This window comes from Lygodium microphyllum, chromosome 5 (assembly GCF_053477565.2).
Source record: "Lygodium microphyllum isolate KBCC chromosome 5, Lygodium_microphyllum_v1.1.10, whole genome shotgun sequence".
NCBI lineage: Eukaryota > Viridiplantae > Streptophyta > Polypodiopsida > Schizaeales > Lygodiaceae > Lygodium > Lygodium microphyllum.
Window position 1 is genome coordinate 133,102,583 of NC_141139.1, and position 13,809 is coordinate 133,116,391.

Below are 13,809 nucleotides of genomic sequence, written 5' to 3' on the forward strand. Positions count from 1 at the left end.
AATAGGGGAGGTTTGAATGAGTACAAAGCTATGATTCTTTCTCCCAAAGGAGCCACTCAGCCGCTTGAACGACTAGGTTATTCGGATTACAATAAATGTGGGACATGCGAGCCCACTAAGGTTGTTCATTCAGCTCATAGTGCCCAAGAAGGGATCGGTCTTATTGATGAGTTATTTGTGGAAAGACTTGGACTTGTAGCTCTACAAGACGAAAACCATAAGATTAAAAAGAAAAAAAGGAAAAAAAAATAGGAAAAAAAATACAAGATCAAGCTTTTAGCTAACTTGCATGAGTAGCATGGGGCTAGTCGACCTATGATATGCTATCTTTGGCACCTTGGGTAGTCTGAGAGGGTGTGATGTATATGCCAAGGACATCAATATTACGTGGACTAAAATGACCTATCTAGTTTTAAGCTAGGAAGGCTAGTTGCTTTGGATATTACCTCCTGATTTTGTTAGGCCAAGAGGGCCGATTTAGTTTTGTAGTGAAGTATTTTATTTCATTAGGCCAAGAGGGCCATTTCCCTGTCTAGTGCGGATGCGTTTAATTGGGTTTTTGTTTTAAGTGTTGTGCTGGACAGGTTTTGTGATTCATGGAATTTGGTGGAGCCTGGAGGAGCCTTTGCTTTGATGGAAGCTTCTTGTGGCCAATCTAGGTGATACCTCTCCTTTACGAGTATCTTTCTTTCCTGTTATATGTGTATTTGTACTTGTCGAGGGGATACATTTTTGTTGGGGACCAGCAACCAAGGCATGAAGTCCCAGGTTTGGGCTAAGTATGTTTGAGGAAGGTCGGAGTAGTCATTGCCTCCTGTAAAGACATTGTTAGACATTGAAAGACCTGTTTTAGACGAAAGTCCTCGTGGCTCTGTTCTGCTAACCTGCTCGGCAGCCGTTCTAGGAGTTCTTGTTAGTAGTGAGGCAGTTAGATAAGCCTGCTAGAAGATCATAATGCTGATGCCAAGAAATCCTGAATCTCCCAAAAGATGAATATAAATACGAAGGTGTGTAAAAAGGGGTTCTAACCCCTCTCTAAGAAATGAAAAGAAAAGAAATGAAAAGATATAAGCAGTTGCTCATTGCCTTGCGAGGGCCTGGTAGGTTCCTGGGGACGAGTCAGACCCGGGGCCGATACCTTGTCTTCCTAGGGGTGGCTTCTTGCTGGAAAAATAATATCAAAACCAGGAAGGTTGGAGCGAAAATAAAAGTGAGCGTTAGAAAAGGATTCAGTGTCGCCTTGCGAGGGCTTGGTAGGTTCTTGGGTGCCGAGACAGGTCCTGAGACCGATGCCCTGTTCTCCTTGGGTCACTACACTCAGCTCCCTCCTTTTTACATGCCCAAGTATGTTCATCCAATCAAAATCCTAAAAGAAGACATGTACTGAAAGAAACTATCCTTTGCTCAGGCTATAGGAGTCCTCGCCTTGTAGGAGCTCCTAGTTGTGTTGTCTTTAGTTGGTCAGTAGTTCAGACTACCACTTAGGGCAACTTCTTTGATAGGTTTTTTAGTTTGGCTGTGTTAGAGCAGCTGGTTAGTGACTCACTTCGGATCTTCTATTAGATGATGCTAGGCCTATTCCTTGTGGATATCATGCTTTGGTTCTGTCCAGGGGTAGGGGAAGCATTGTGCTGAGTTTTAGTATATAATTGTTTTGTATCAGTTTGATGCTTCTTTGGTTGTTTATGTGCAGATATGTTCGTGGATTCGACGGGCTGAGTCGCCCTATCCCGTGGTCGCCAATGAGAGCGGAATTTAGGTGACGGCAAGTGCTTAAAAATAGCTAAAAATTATGAAGATCAAGGGAAAAATATCCACCGTCAAAGGCGGCGGCTCGATCTAGGACGATTTTAAGCGCCAAAGTGCTTTAAAGGCGCCCGAGCGACACTTGGTGATTTTTCATAATTTTTCAGACAGTCATGCGGGTTGACACAAGCTACTGGCCAATGCGGGATGCTAAGCCGGACGCCCAGGATTTTTCAGAGCTCAATTCGGAGTCCGGACGGGGAAATGGCCAAGGAAACGGTCAAGATATGAAAAGGTGGACATGAGTTTGGCCAAGTGGGCATGACCCTTGGGAGCCCAACTTAAAATGTCACATGAAACTTTGGGAGAGGGAGATGAAAAAAATCGTGATGAAGATGAAGAATACGTGATTAGGAATGGCGCCGATTTTTGCGCTCAATGTTGATCATGGCTCCTCCCTGCCTGCAAACAACCCCCCTATCTGACATTGGCCCTTGCCTACACTCCGTATGCTGATCATATCGCCGCCCTTCGCCCGTGGAATGGTGGCCTGGTTTGGAATTTCTGATTCTAGTCTTTCTCTCTCCTCCCTCTCTCTCTTCTAAAGGCAAGATCATGTGGGGAGAAGAAGGAAGAAGAAAGAATGATGGAGGCTTGTCCGGCATGGACCGGATTGCTACACGGGCTGAGAATGGTGATTTGTGATGTTGTTGGACATGAAGGGTTGCTGTTTTCCAAATCTACAGCCATGGACACAAAACCCGAAACACGCGTTTAAGCGGTAAACTAAAAAAATTACAAAGAAAATTTAGTGTTTTATGCTTTTGATTGATGGAATGCCGTTCATATGGACTAAGATTTGATTATGTTGCTGATTCTTCTGAGTTCTTACTGTTTATAACCAAAAATTATGAAAAACATGCATTTCATGGCTCGAAATAATGTCAAGAAACCCGAAAACACCATGAAAAATGGGGAAAAACAAGGGTTTTGGGTATATAAATGGGGAAAACCGTCGATACACATCAACTAATCTTTCAATTTTGTTGCAAATGAACTAAGGGCCACAGCCCACAAACTGGTTTTCATTTTCAGCAATTTAAAAAATACAAGAAAATGAAGAAAATGGGGAAAAATGATAAAAACACCATGAAAAATAGGGGAAAAATACATTTGGGGCTACGAAAAATATAGAAAAATAGGATTTATGTTTGTTGATGTATAGCAAGGCTGGGGCATGAAGTTATGCTTCAGTTCAGCCTTGTTTATATGTTTAGTGCGTGTTTCCTTCCTTTCTCCACATAAAATGACAAGGAAACCCTAAAAGAAATGAATGCAATGATGCACTATCAATGGGGAAGGGTAGAGTTGTGGAAAAATGGTTAAATGCCGCTGAGCATGAGGGATAATTTGCTGATTTTATATGCATTGCATCTAGGACGGAATAATAATGATAAAAATTAAAACCTAGTAGCACGAAGATCACTTCGGTGCTAGGTGTTGCAGCGAAGCACAAAGCGGTTAGAAAGAAAAGCATGAAAGAGATGTTTTGCACTTGCACGCTGCTGGTTTTTAAAATGTTTGAGCACTAGGCATCCACCTCTTTGCATGATCATTTAGAGGAAATTAAAAGTATCAGAGTTAGCTCCTGGATATGCATAGCAATTGTTTTCAGCAGGCCTGTGACCCACCGTTGAGAGTGTGAGGTTCCTATGCTGTAGGATAGACGAGGGTTAAAGGGGAAGTCAAGTGAGGAAATGGTACATTCCTGGATACGTTTATTTGGTACCTTGAGTGACGTTTGTGCGAAATGTTTAAATGTTGAGCGGCGCATCGAGGGGCCAATCCCCAAGGTGTAGGAGAGTCGCAGAGGGTTGACGGCATTCAGCCGTAGGAGGAACCCCATGTGTATGTGATTCGAGCCTTTTGGCTATGTGAAAGGGACTCCCTCTGAGGAGTAATATTGGGTTAGGATCTGTTGGACTACAACGTATTACAAACGCAATGTTTAGGAAGGCAGAGATTGTGATAGACGCTCCTGGCCGCGAGGCCGAGGGGTTGTCTTGTGCGTAGTGACGAGGCCCGGCTAGTGCATGAGCCAGTGCCGGCCCGTTTTTTGGTCCATCAACATCTACTATTTCTGCAGCCATCATTGTATCATCAAATATCATGAGTGCATGTGCCAATGCAACCATCATATCAACCATTCCAGCATCCAGCTTGCTGGACATAATTTTGTCTATGGTACTTTTGATGACCTTTCCATATGCACACTGTTGCCCATGAGAGTAAGCATGAACATCGTACATATAGGCATAGTGCTGCCCAAAACCAGATGATGGCTGTTGTTCATGCATGGATTGAAGCCCATATGGGGGCCTGTGCCCTCTGCATGCATTCCATACAATCCAAAATTACCAGCAATAGGTGATGCATGGTTGTCATTCACACATGACATATCCATATTGTTGTAACAAGGTGCTCCTAGAGCATTGTAATAGCCATAACAATCTAGATACCCTGCATGCATTCCCAATCCATCTAGTAGCATATTGCTACCTATATATGAGATTCCTTTCTATAGAAAAGCAGGCTGGCTATTACAGTCGCTACTCCAACATACATGCTTCTGCCCATGATTCTCCATATCCTGTATCTACTCCAGCATTAAGCCAAGTTGGTCCTGGGGTACTTCCCTTCACTGTGTGATCTAATCCCGAAATGCTAATGGGGAAACCTTTGGAATTGAGGAGAAGGATGGAAGCTTAAAATAGTCAACAAGATGCCCACTTGATAATCTTGATCATGGAGTTGAAGCATCCAAGGTGGAGCTACTCAGGGCAATGGATGTGCGTCTGCAAATTCTGTTCTGCTTACAGTCATCATTGCCATTTGCTTGCACGTGCAGATTCGATGCATGATGAGACACATCAAGCAGCTTGGTGCAACATATGATCCAAATGCAATTGCTATGCTGCCAACAGTTCCCCCAGTCAAAATGGCAATATCTTGTCAAATACCCTGTCAAATAAGAGTCATGCCAAAGGATCATCTTCCATCACCTTTGATGCCATTGTCAAGCAGGCAGAAAATGCATCCAAGACTCTTTTCACAACATCGGGATCTTGTCCCCAAGGTACCAACAGAGGTGGATCTGTCCAGGCCTACACAGTCTTCTGTGGCATCCTATATAAAGTACACTCCATCTCAGCAATCTGCAGCGTTCAATTCTAGAGCCAAAGAGAGGGTCATTCACAACTTTTACAACCTTCTTCCATGCTTCCACTTGCTCATCATTCCAAATTCCAAGGGAATGAGGAAAGCCAATGCCTTGTTGAGTGACTGCTATAGCTTCAAAAACAAGCAGGCCACCAGGGGTTGTTCTTTGGGCATAATAGTCGATGTGGGCACACTGCGGATGGAACAGGTCAAAGATAAAAGGAACACAAGCAACAACATTGTTTCTCCATTAACACCTTGTGCAGCTAAGGAACAGGTTTCCTCTTCAAAAATCACCACTGTAAAGAAAGCTTCTGGAGTGGTTCAGAAACACAGCCGCATTTCTAGTCAAGCCTCCTCAATAGTCTCATCCAGGTCTATACACAAAAGCAAAGGAGGAGCTTCTCAACGTCAATTTGTCACCCTTAGTGTAACGGACAATCCCCTGGCACACTCAGTCCCTTGCTTTGGGGACCTGAGGAAGGAAAATACAAAACCACTCTTCTCAAATATGTTATATATTTTGCCTCAACTAAGGAGAAAAACTCTCCATGTATCCACAAAATTGGCAGGTGCACACCTTGAATGCAAAAATCTAGATTAAATTTTAATTCCCCAAAGGAGCACCAGTCTTAGCATGTATATGCTATCAATGGTCTCCTCAGATAGCAGCAAAATACTCCTTGCTCAGCTTAGTGTCAGGCTTCATTGTCTTCTCATCAGGTTTCCAGCCTGCAGGACAGACCTCATCTGGCTTGTCTTGCACGTATTGAACAGCCTGGAGGGTCCTAAGGTTCTCGTCCACACTATGCCCAATTGCAAGGTTGTTGATGGTAGCATGCTGAATAATGCCTTGCTTGTCAATGATAAAAAAACCTCGAAGGGCAACACCCTAGCCAGGAATGAGGACATTGTAGGCTTTCGAAATGGTTTTTGCTAAGTCAGCAACAAGTGGACATTTCAGGTCACCCAAACCGCTAGACTTCCTGTCAGTCTGGATCCATCAGTCTGGATCCATGCAAGGTGGGAAAACACACTATCAATAGACACACCAAGCACTTCAGTGTTCAGCTTCTCAAACTCTGTATAACGGTCACTGAAAGTAGTGATTTCTGTGGGGCAGACGAATGTGAAGTCAAGTGGGTAGAAGAAGAGCACAACATACTTCTTGCACCTGTAGTCAGAGAGTTTCACGTTGATGAATTCTTGATCAAAGATAGCTTCTGCCTGAAATCAAGTGCTTCATTTCCTACAAGTGGAAGCTCACCCGCGGTCACGACCAGGGGGCGGGATGGGGCGTAACATCTAGCAGTAGCAGGTCCTGCACCTTCTAGTTATGATGTTTCCAGATTTGATATTGCAGTTCGAAAAATGTTGCAAAGACGTTGCTGAGCAAGTGAGAGAAGCTTTAGGACAGTGGAGCTGCAGCATGCCACTCAGCTCTGTGAGCTTGCCCGTATTGTCGAAAATCTTCCAAAGGTCCTGTGCTTGAAGAAGAAGGAGCAGGAGAAGGAGACATGGATTGCTCGATGCAGTTGGGAGTCGGAGGATTGCTCGATGCAGTTGGGAGCTCCGACTAGCTTCTTTGACTGCCTTTTAGGCCGCAGAGGCCAAGCCTCTCTTCGACCGACATATCGTCTCTTCTGCCTTGGAGAATGGCCCTCCCTGCATGTTCGATGCCCTTGCACAGTGTCTGGATCAAAGCTACCACAACTTCGACAGCAGTGTCAGAACCTCAGGGAGGTGAAGTGGTGGCAATAAGTGAGGGACGGAGAATGGAGCTGCAGCACGCCGCTTAGCTCTCAATCCTAGCAGCCACCAAAAAATAGAAACGGATCCGCAACAGCAGAGTGTTAGTGCTCAGACACAAAAAGCTAGAGTTGTCTACACGCCCTTGGACATCAGAGCGAATACCATGGTTGGAGTAAAGCCTCAAAAGGCTTATCACATTCCATTTTTTCTCTACAGGTATCGCACCCTGTGTTGATGGGATGGACAACACAAACTCAGGGTACTTACAACTGAGGGCCACATGAAAAAAAAAACCAAGGTAAAGTGGTGCTCAAAATGGAGCTCAAGGTCAGGGTAATCAAGCTACACAAGCCTTAGAAGCCATAGCAAGTTCATGTGTGAGCTATGAAGATCCTTGGCTACATATTTTCATGGAAGCCCAAAAGAAAAAGCTTGAAAAGTAGAAGAAGCGTCCTCTGTTGAAAAATAACCGTAGCTTCAGCCTTCACTCACTGTTGTTATCTCTCTTTTCACCAAAATACCTTCAAAATTGGCTTGAGGTTGAAAAAAAAAAACAAGCTGCCATCTTTGTCTTTTGGCCTCCAAATTCGGTCAAACCTCCAGCCATAATTGTGTAAACTCCCAAGAAAGTTGCCATCTCTATAGTACTTCTTGGCTGCTGGGGTTTTTCAATGCTGTACCTGTGCACAGTAGGGTTTCCTGATACTGAAAAAGGAACTAAATCTAAAGGAAGGAGAGAGAAAGGAAGGACCTAAAAACTAGGCTCTGATACCAATTGTAATGAAGGGGACCTAGGAGAGAGAAGGAGAAGGGAGAGACTGCAGAGAGGAGAGAGAAAGAGGGTGATGAGGAGAGAGAAAGACTAGGAGTAGAGAGAGAAAGGCAAGAAGAGGAGAGAGAAATGGCTGGAAGCCATGGAAGGACAGGGAAGAAGGTGAAGAAGGTGAAAGGACAAATGTGTATTCATCAAATGGTGCCTATGCAGTGCCCCTTACACCTTTTATACTTAGGTCAACTTGACCTAAGTATTTCCCCTCCATTACACTCCTTCTATGACAAATAAAGGAGCCCCTCAAAGTGATTGTGCATGATAATATGTGAGGCCTATCCCATGTCATTTCTCTCAAAGCTTCTCTTGAGCCAAGTTTCCAAGGCATCCAACTTATCATGAGCATTCTTGGCAATAGCATATTATCCACACACAAGTCTAGCTAGCTATACGAGAGTAGGAGGCTCCTCCTTAAAGATCACCTTATGTACCTCAACCACTTGCTCAGGCTGCTTATGCATCTTTTCCTCATGGAAAATGACATAATGGCTATGGATAACTCGGTGAGCCTACTGATCCCATAGGTGATAACCCAGCTCACCTACATTCCCATAACCAAGAAAGATTAATTTCACAAACTTAGGATCTAGCTTATAGTACTTGTCCTTGGGAACATAGCATAATGACTTATAACCAAAGGCATGCAAATGAGCATATGATGGAGGTTTCCCAGTCCATACCTCATATGCAACTTGGTAATCAATAGTAGTACAAGGGGACCTATTAATCAAGTGCCACGATAAGCCTGCCTGGCTAAGCATACTGCAGACTCTCTCCTAAATCGTCTTGTTCATGCGTTCATCAATACCATTCTGGGGAGGGATGTAGGGAGCGGTCAATTGGTGCTTAATACCTTGCTCATTGCAAAACTACTCAAAAGCTTTTGAGACATACTCATTCCCATTATTTGACTGTAGGTATTTTAGCCTATATCCAAAAATTGGTTCTCAACAAGAGCAAGCCAATGTTGGAAGGTAGATAAGACATCTAATTTTTGCTTAATAGGATAAGCCCAAACCTTATGTGAGTAATCATCAATAAAGATGACAAAGTACTTCGCACCACCTAGTGATAGGGCATAGGACCATATACATCCAAATGAACAAAAGCTAAAGGCTCACCCATGTGCTTCATACTAGACTTCTTATGCATACTACGTGTCTACTTGCCATATAAACAATGATCACAAGAATCGAATGTCTAGGAGTAGAAGATACTGCAAACTAGTAAGCATTTTTATTCCTTTTAAAGATATGTGTCCCAAGGCAACGATGCCAAAGAGATAAATGGGGAATTGCAACCATAGCCAAAACATGGTCAATTGACCCAAATATAGGGTAGTAGACTTGGCACCATGTGCAATAATAAGATTCCCACGGGTAATCTTCCATGAGGAATCACCAAAAGAGACAACATAACCTGCATCATCCAAGGTGCTTTACCACATAGAACCATAGGAAAAGTGTTCCACATAGGAAATTGCAAGATGTTGAGAGCGGCAATGGTTCTAAGATGCAATTTCAACCTATCCTTTACCACATAGAACCATAGGAAAAGTGTTCCACAACTTAGGTAGATTACCAAGTAGAAATAAAGGATGAAAAGTATCCTTGAACTCAATCTCCTGCAAATCTAAATGGCTAATGATTAAGTGAAACTCATCCAAATGTGCAGACACAGAAGTCCCTTCCTTCATGAGAAGGTTTATCAATTGTTTCATCCATACATTTGGGATGCATGACTCTACTTGTCATAAAGATTCTTAACTATGGCCAAGGTCCAAAACTCGTATGTAGTTTGATTTTGAGTTAGAATATTGTAGCAAGCTTGCTTAAGAGTGATAAAATGATTGTGGACTTGCATAGGTCATCCAATTCATTCCAATCCTCAGCCACAATGTTTTTAGATTTGGCACCCCCATTTTTGAGTGGTCTAACCTGCAATTTTTGCATTAAAACTTGCCAGATCAAGGTCTTCTAATAATTGTAGTTGGGTCCCATCTAGTCTCTCAATTTTGAAGATAGGACTATTGTGAGAACCACAAGTTAAAATGAGACCAAGCAAGTGCACAGAATAGCAAAGCAAGCTACTCTAATATCATGTAAATCAACCCCAAAACCATTGCTAAATCAAGCGAGAGACAAGAAATATCACCAAAGGAATGAGTTGTCCACAAACTTAAGCAAAGGACTGTCAAGATAAGGTAACTATTCTCATAAATAGTGCATAGAACTGCAATTATAGCATACTGAAAATAGAGTAAAACCAAAGAAATCAAAGGTGAGTATAAGCTATCACTAATAAACTGCAAGCATTAACTACTAGGGCTATCCTACACAATGCTAGGTATGTATGAACAACTAGCTATCAATAAACATGTGACCAATACCCAAAGCTATCAAACCCTAAAAGTGTTAGAGGGGGAATACATCCAATGGCATAACAATCATGCATGTAGTAGATCTCACAAGAAACAAAAGAGACCCACCAACAAAGGCACAATTGATTGAAAAATAGTAATAGATGCTCAATACATAGCCATGTTAGGTGTCAACCCTAGTGCAAGACAAGGAAAAAGGAAGCAAAAATAAATCCAAGAAAATTTAGAAATGTGAAGGCGACAAAGGAAACAAAAGAAGAAAATGCAAAAGGCACAAAGGCAACCTCCTTAGGTGTATACATCATTGACAACAATTTGATAGAGGTAAGTGCCATGTCAGATTAGCCCACTAGCTATCCACTACATACATACAATATGAAGAGAGCATAGACATGAAGTGAAGATTCTACTATCTCATGATAAGAAGCTCAAGCAACTACAATCCCATGCACAATATAACATCTAATGTCAAGTAAGTGGCTCAATAGATAAAGCCAAACAACTCCTATTGAAGCAAAAGTCGAATGCTACCTGAGCAACAACTAATGTCAAGTAAGTGGCTCAATAGATAAAGCCAAAAAACTCCTATTGAAGCAAAATTCGAATGCTACTTGAGCAACAAGCTCAATACATCAAGTGAATAGCATCCACACATCCAAGATACATGTGGCATGAAGTTGGGAGCATCAAACATAGGGGCCCATGAATGTAGCATCCAATAGCATTGAATGAAATGAATAGTTGCCAATGTTGAAACATCCAAGCTTCAATCTGAGCTTAAGCGTATGTCATAAACATGTCCATAGGTGTGCATGACAATCAATGTGTCAATATATCCAATATGTGGTACCCAAGAACTACTTGTTGTCCACTACGAATAATAGTGATATGCTAGCAAAAATGAGCTAATGAGAGCTCAATCCAAGCTCAAAAGCATCTCATAATATTTACATAACATCCCCAAGTGATTAGAGATCTCGTGAACCATAATTGAACTCTAGACAATGAGGTATTCCTATGTTGAAATGTATTATAGCATGTTGCCCTATTTGCAAAGCTTAATGACTCAAAACCAATTCTCAATGACTCAAAACCAATTCTCAATGTTGAGTATTAGTTCCAAGGGTGGTTTGCACTGATGGGGAGCCCTCACAGCAATGTCCAAGAGCCAAGAAGGAGGTCAAATGGGCAAGGAAGAGGAGCAAGCACAATAGGCACAAACATGCTTTCTGTAACCCCTCTTATTGCTGCTTATGTTGGTGATTGTGAGACTTTAGAAGCATTCTAAGATACTCATGCAAGCCACATGAAGCCTTAGAACATGCCACAATAAGTTGGGAAGCCAGTGAACAACAATATATACCACTTCATGATGCTAAGAACATGGCTACTATGAAACTTGTGAACTATAGGTATTCTCCACAATCCGAAGCAATGGCAAGTTGAGCACTCTTCAATGTTGGTACAATGGCTCTGATACCACTTGAAGGGAGTAAGTCTAGAGTGGGAGCACACAAGTAGAAGCAAGAGCTATGGTGGAAGGAGCAAGAGCCACACACACACACACACACACACACACACACACACACACACGATATGTGGGAACTTGAATAGTCTTAATGTGTGACTGGCCTTCGCTTATTCAAATGTCACTGAAAGAAAAAAGAATGAAGTGAATGATGGGTGCCTTCCACTTGCAGGGTACAAGTGTGTGGGTACTGTCGGTGTAGTAATACACAAGCAGCTAGGTATAGGTGCCTTGACTATTAGGTTGTAGAGGAGGTATGGTCTAGAAAACCTCCATCTTATGCTCATTTGCATATCTTTGGTTGTGAGTCTTTCTACTGTGTTCTTGGACAAGTATGATAAGCTAAATCTTAAGTCTATAAAATATATATTTCCTGGTTATGGAGATGTAGGTGAGATCGCCTATGGGATCTGTAGGCTCAAAAGGTCATCCATAGCTGTAACGTGTCCACTAGTATCATCCAAGACACGTCTTAGCAGTCTGTCGGAAAGGTGGTCTAGAAAGCTCCGTCCGGCACTCCCATGGAATGTTACGGGATTTGCAATCTAGGGCTTTCCGCGTCTGCCACGTAGCGGAAGTATTCCGGTCGTTCCCACTTAGGATCGACCTAAATTAGGGTTTTCCTGATTGGTCATTTTCTAACAGCAACTAGCGTTGGACCCAAGCGAACTACTTTACGCAGAAACGCCAGGTCTGAAGCGATTTCACGCTACACTTTGTTCAAGGAGAATGGGAAACGAGAGGGATGCAAAGCTCAACCTCTCTGCCATAAGGCATAGTCCCATTTCGCTCCCCTAAAACAGCACAAATCGGGTTAAGACGTAACTCTAGGTCAACGCTTTTGTTGTTTGTGTCCTTTGACGATCATCCCGCTATTCTTTGTGATTTGAGAAAAGTTTCCGGCCAACCGGGACCACCCAACCGTAGGACGGACCCATGGCCCATCCTCCGCACTTTCCTCAGGTTGTTTTAGTTATGTAATTATCTAATACATTAGTTGGACACGTAACAACCAGCTTCTTTAATTAACCCGTTAAGCACTGGTTCCTTCACGTAATCTTATCACTTGACATAGAAAAACAATATCAGACAAGTTCTTTGTTAACAGGTCATCATATTTAACTTTGAAATACAATAGTTCTGCATGTAGGCTTATCCACAATCCTCCCGAAGGCTATCCAGCAATCCACAGGGATCACTATTCCAAGATTCTGCCCAAAAACTAATATGCGGGCCTCGAGATCCAATCTCGAGTCACGTTAGCCTCTTGTGCAGGACCCGGAAGGCGAGGGATTTATGTCCAGAGCCCCCCCTGGCACCCAAGCGCCCTCCTGCTCCAAGTAGTGCTCAACGGAGAGATCTCTTGTGGCGGGTTCGATCCACGTTCCCGGCGCGGTCAACAACCCCCTTGGTTAGGGTCAGGCAAGCAGTCGGGGGTAACTAAAGCTGCCTCTCCCTTCAGGCCTTCAACCTGAAGTATATATACTTATTTATTTTGTAATTCATTGGTCAAACAAGTTAAACATTGCTCTAAAATCTCTAGCAAGCACAAACATTTCCATTGATCGATTTTGTTGTTGGCACTGTTAAGGAGGAAATCCTTCCTTTCGAATGCATTCAGCAGGTGTCTTGCAACTTGGCAAGATCCCTTATATTCTGGGTTAGGGCGTACCCTATTAACCCAACTTAGTCAAACCCTAAAGTTCATTGGATACTTCAGTTTTTGGTTTTTAACCTTCCTTACTCAAAAGGATATCAAAGTATACATCCTCTTGCAAGATAACTTGCGTAAGGATCCGCCATCCTTGTTGCGAGAATTTAGCCTTTCTTCTTGTGATTCAATCACAAGATCATATGACTCCGTACTTGTCTTGCTGTGCAAGTCCTGCATCGTACTATGCAATAATGGAGTTATGAAACAATCCGTTTCAGTTTCTTTAAGCTGACGTTGTTAGACCTAGGGTTTCCTAGCTTTATTATTTTCTTTTAAGAAACTCAGGGACAAACCCTAGTTTCTTTTACGTTTACAATTTACTAACCCTAGAATCAGGGAATGTGGGCAAGTATTTAAGGTATAAACGTTCTTGGATTTTAATTCATTCTCAATGAATATTTTGCAGCATAGGTATTTCTAAGTCTATATTAATTTGGTTAACTTTAGAAGATAATTTCGAGATTACTTCCACTTGATTCGTTGTCTATGCATAACCCTAACTTATCGATTTGAGGATTGGCATAGTTTAGGTTAATTTCAACTAATCTTTCCTTTTCTTTGCGAACACAACTCATGCTAAATAAGCAACCTTTTTCTTGCTAAGTTATGCACTTAACAATGATAATTTCATAGAGCTATGC

At 42.4% G+C, this 13,809-nt stretch overlaps 1 pseudogene; it reads right to left on the reverse strand.

The window, feature by feature from the left end:
- Window positions 1-5,496: 5,496 nt before the first annotated feature.
- On the reverse strand, window positions 5,497-6,484 carry LOC148036427 (2-Cys peroxiredoxin BAS1, chloroplastic pseudogene; annotated as a pseudogene).
- Between the last annotated feature and the right edge of the window lie 7,325 nt (window positions 6,485-13,809).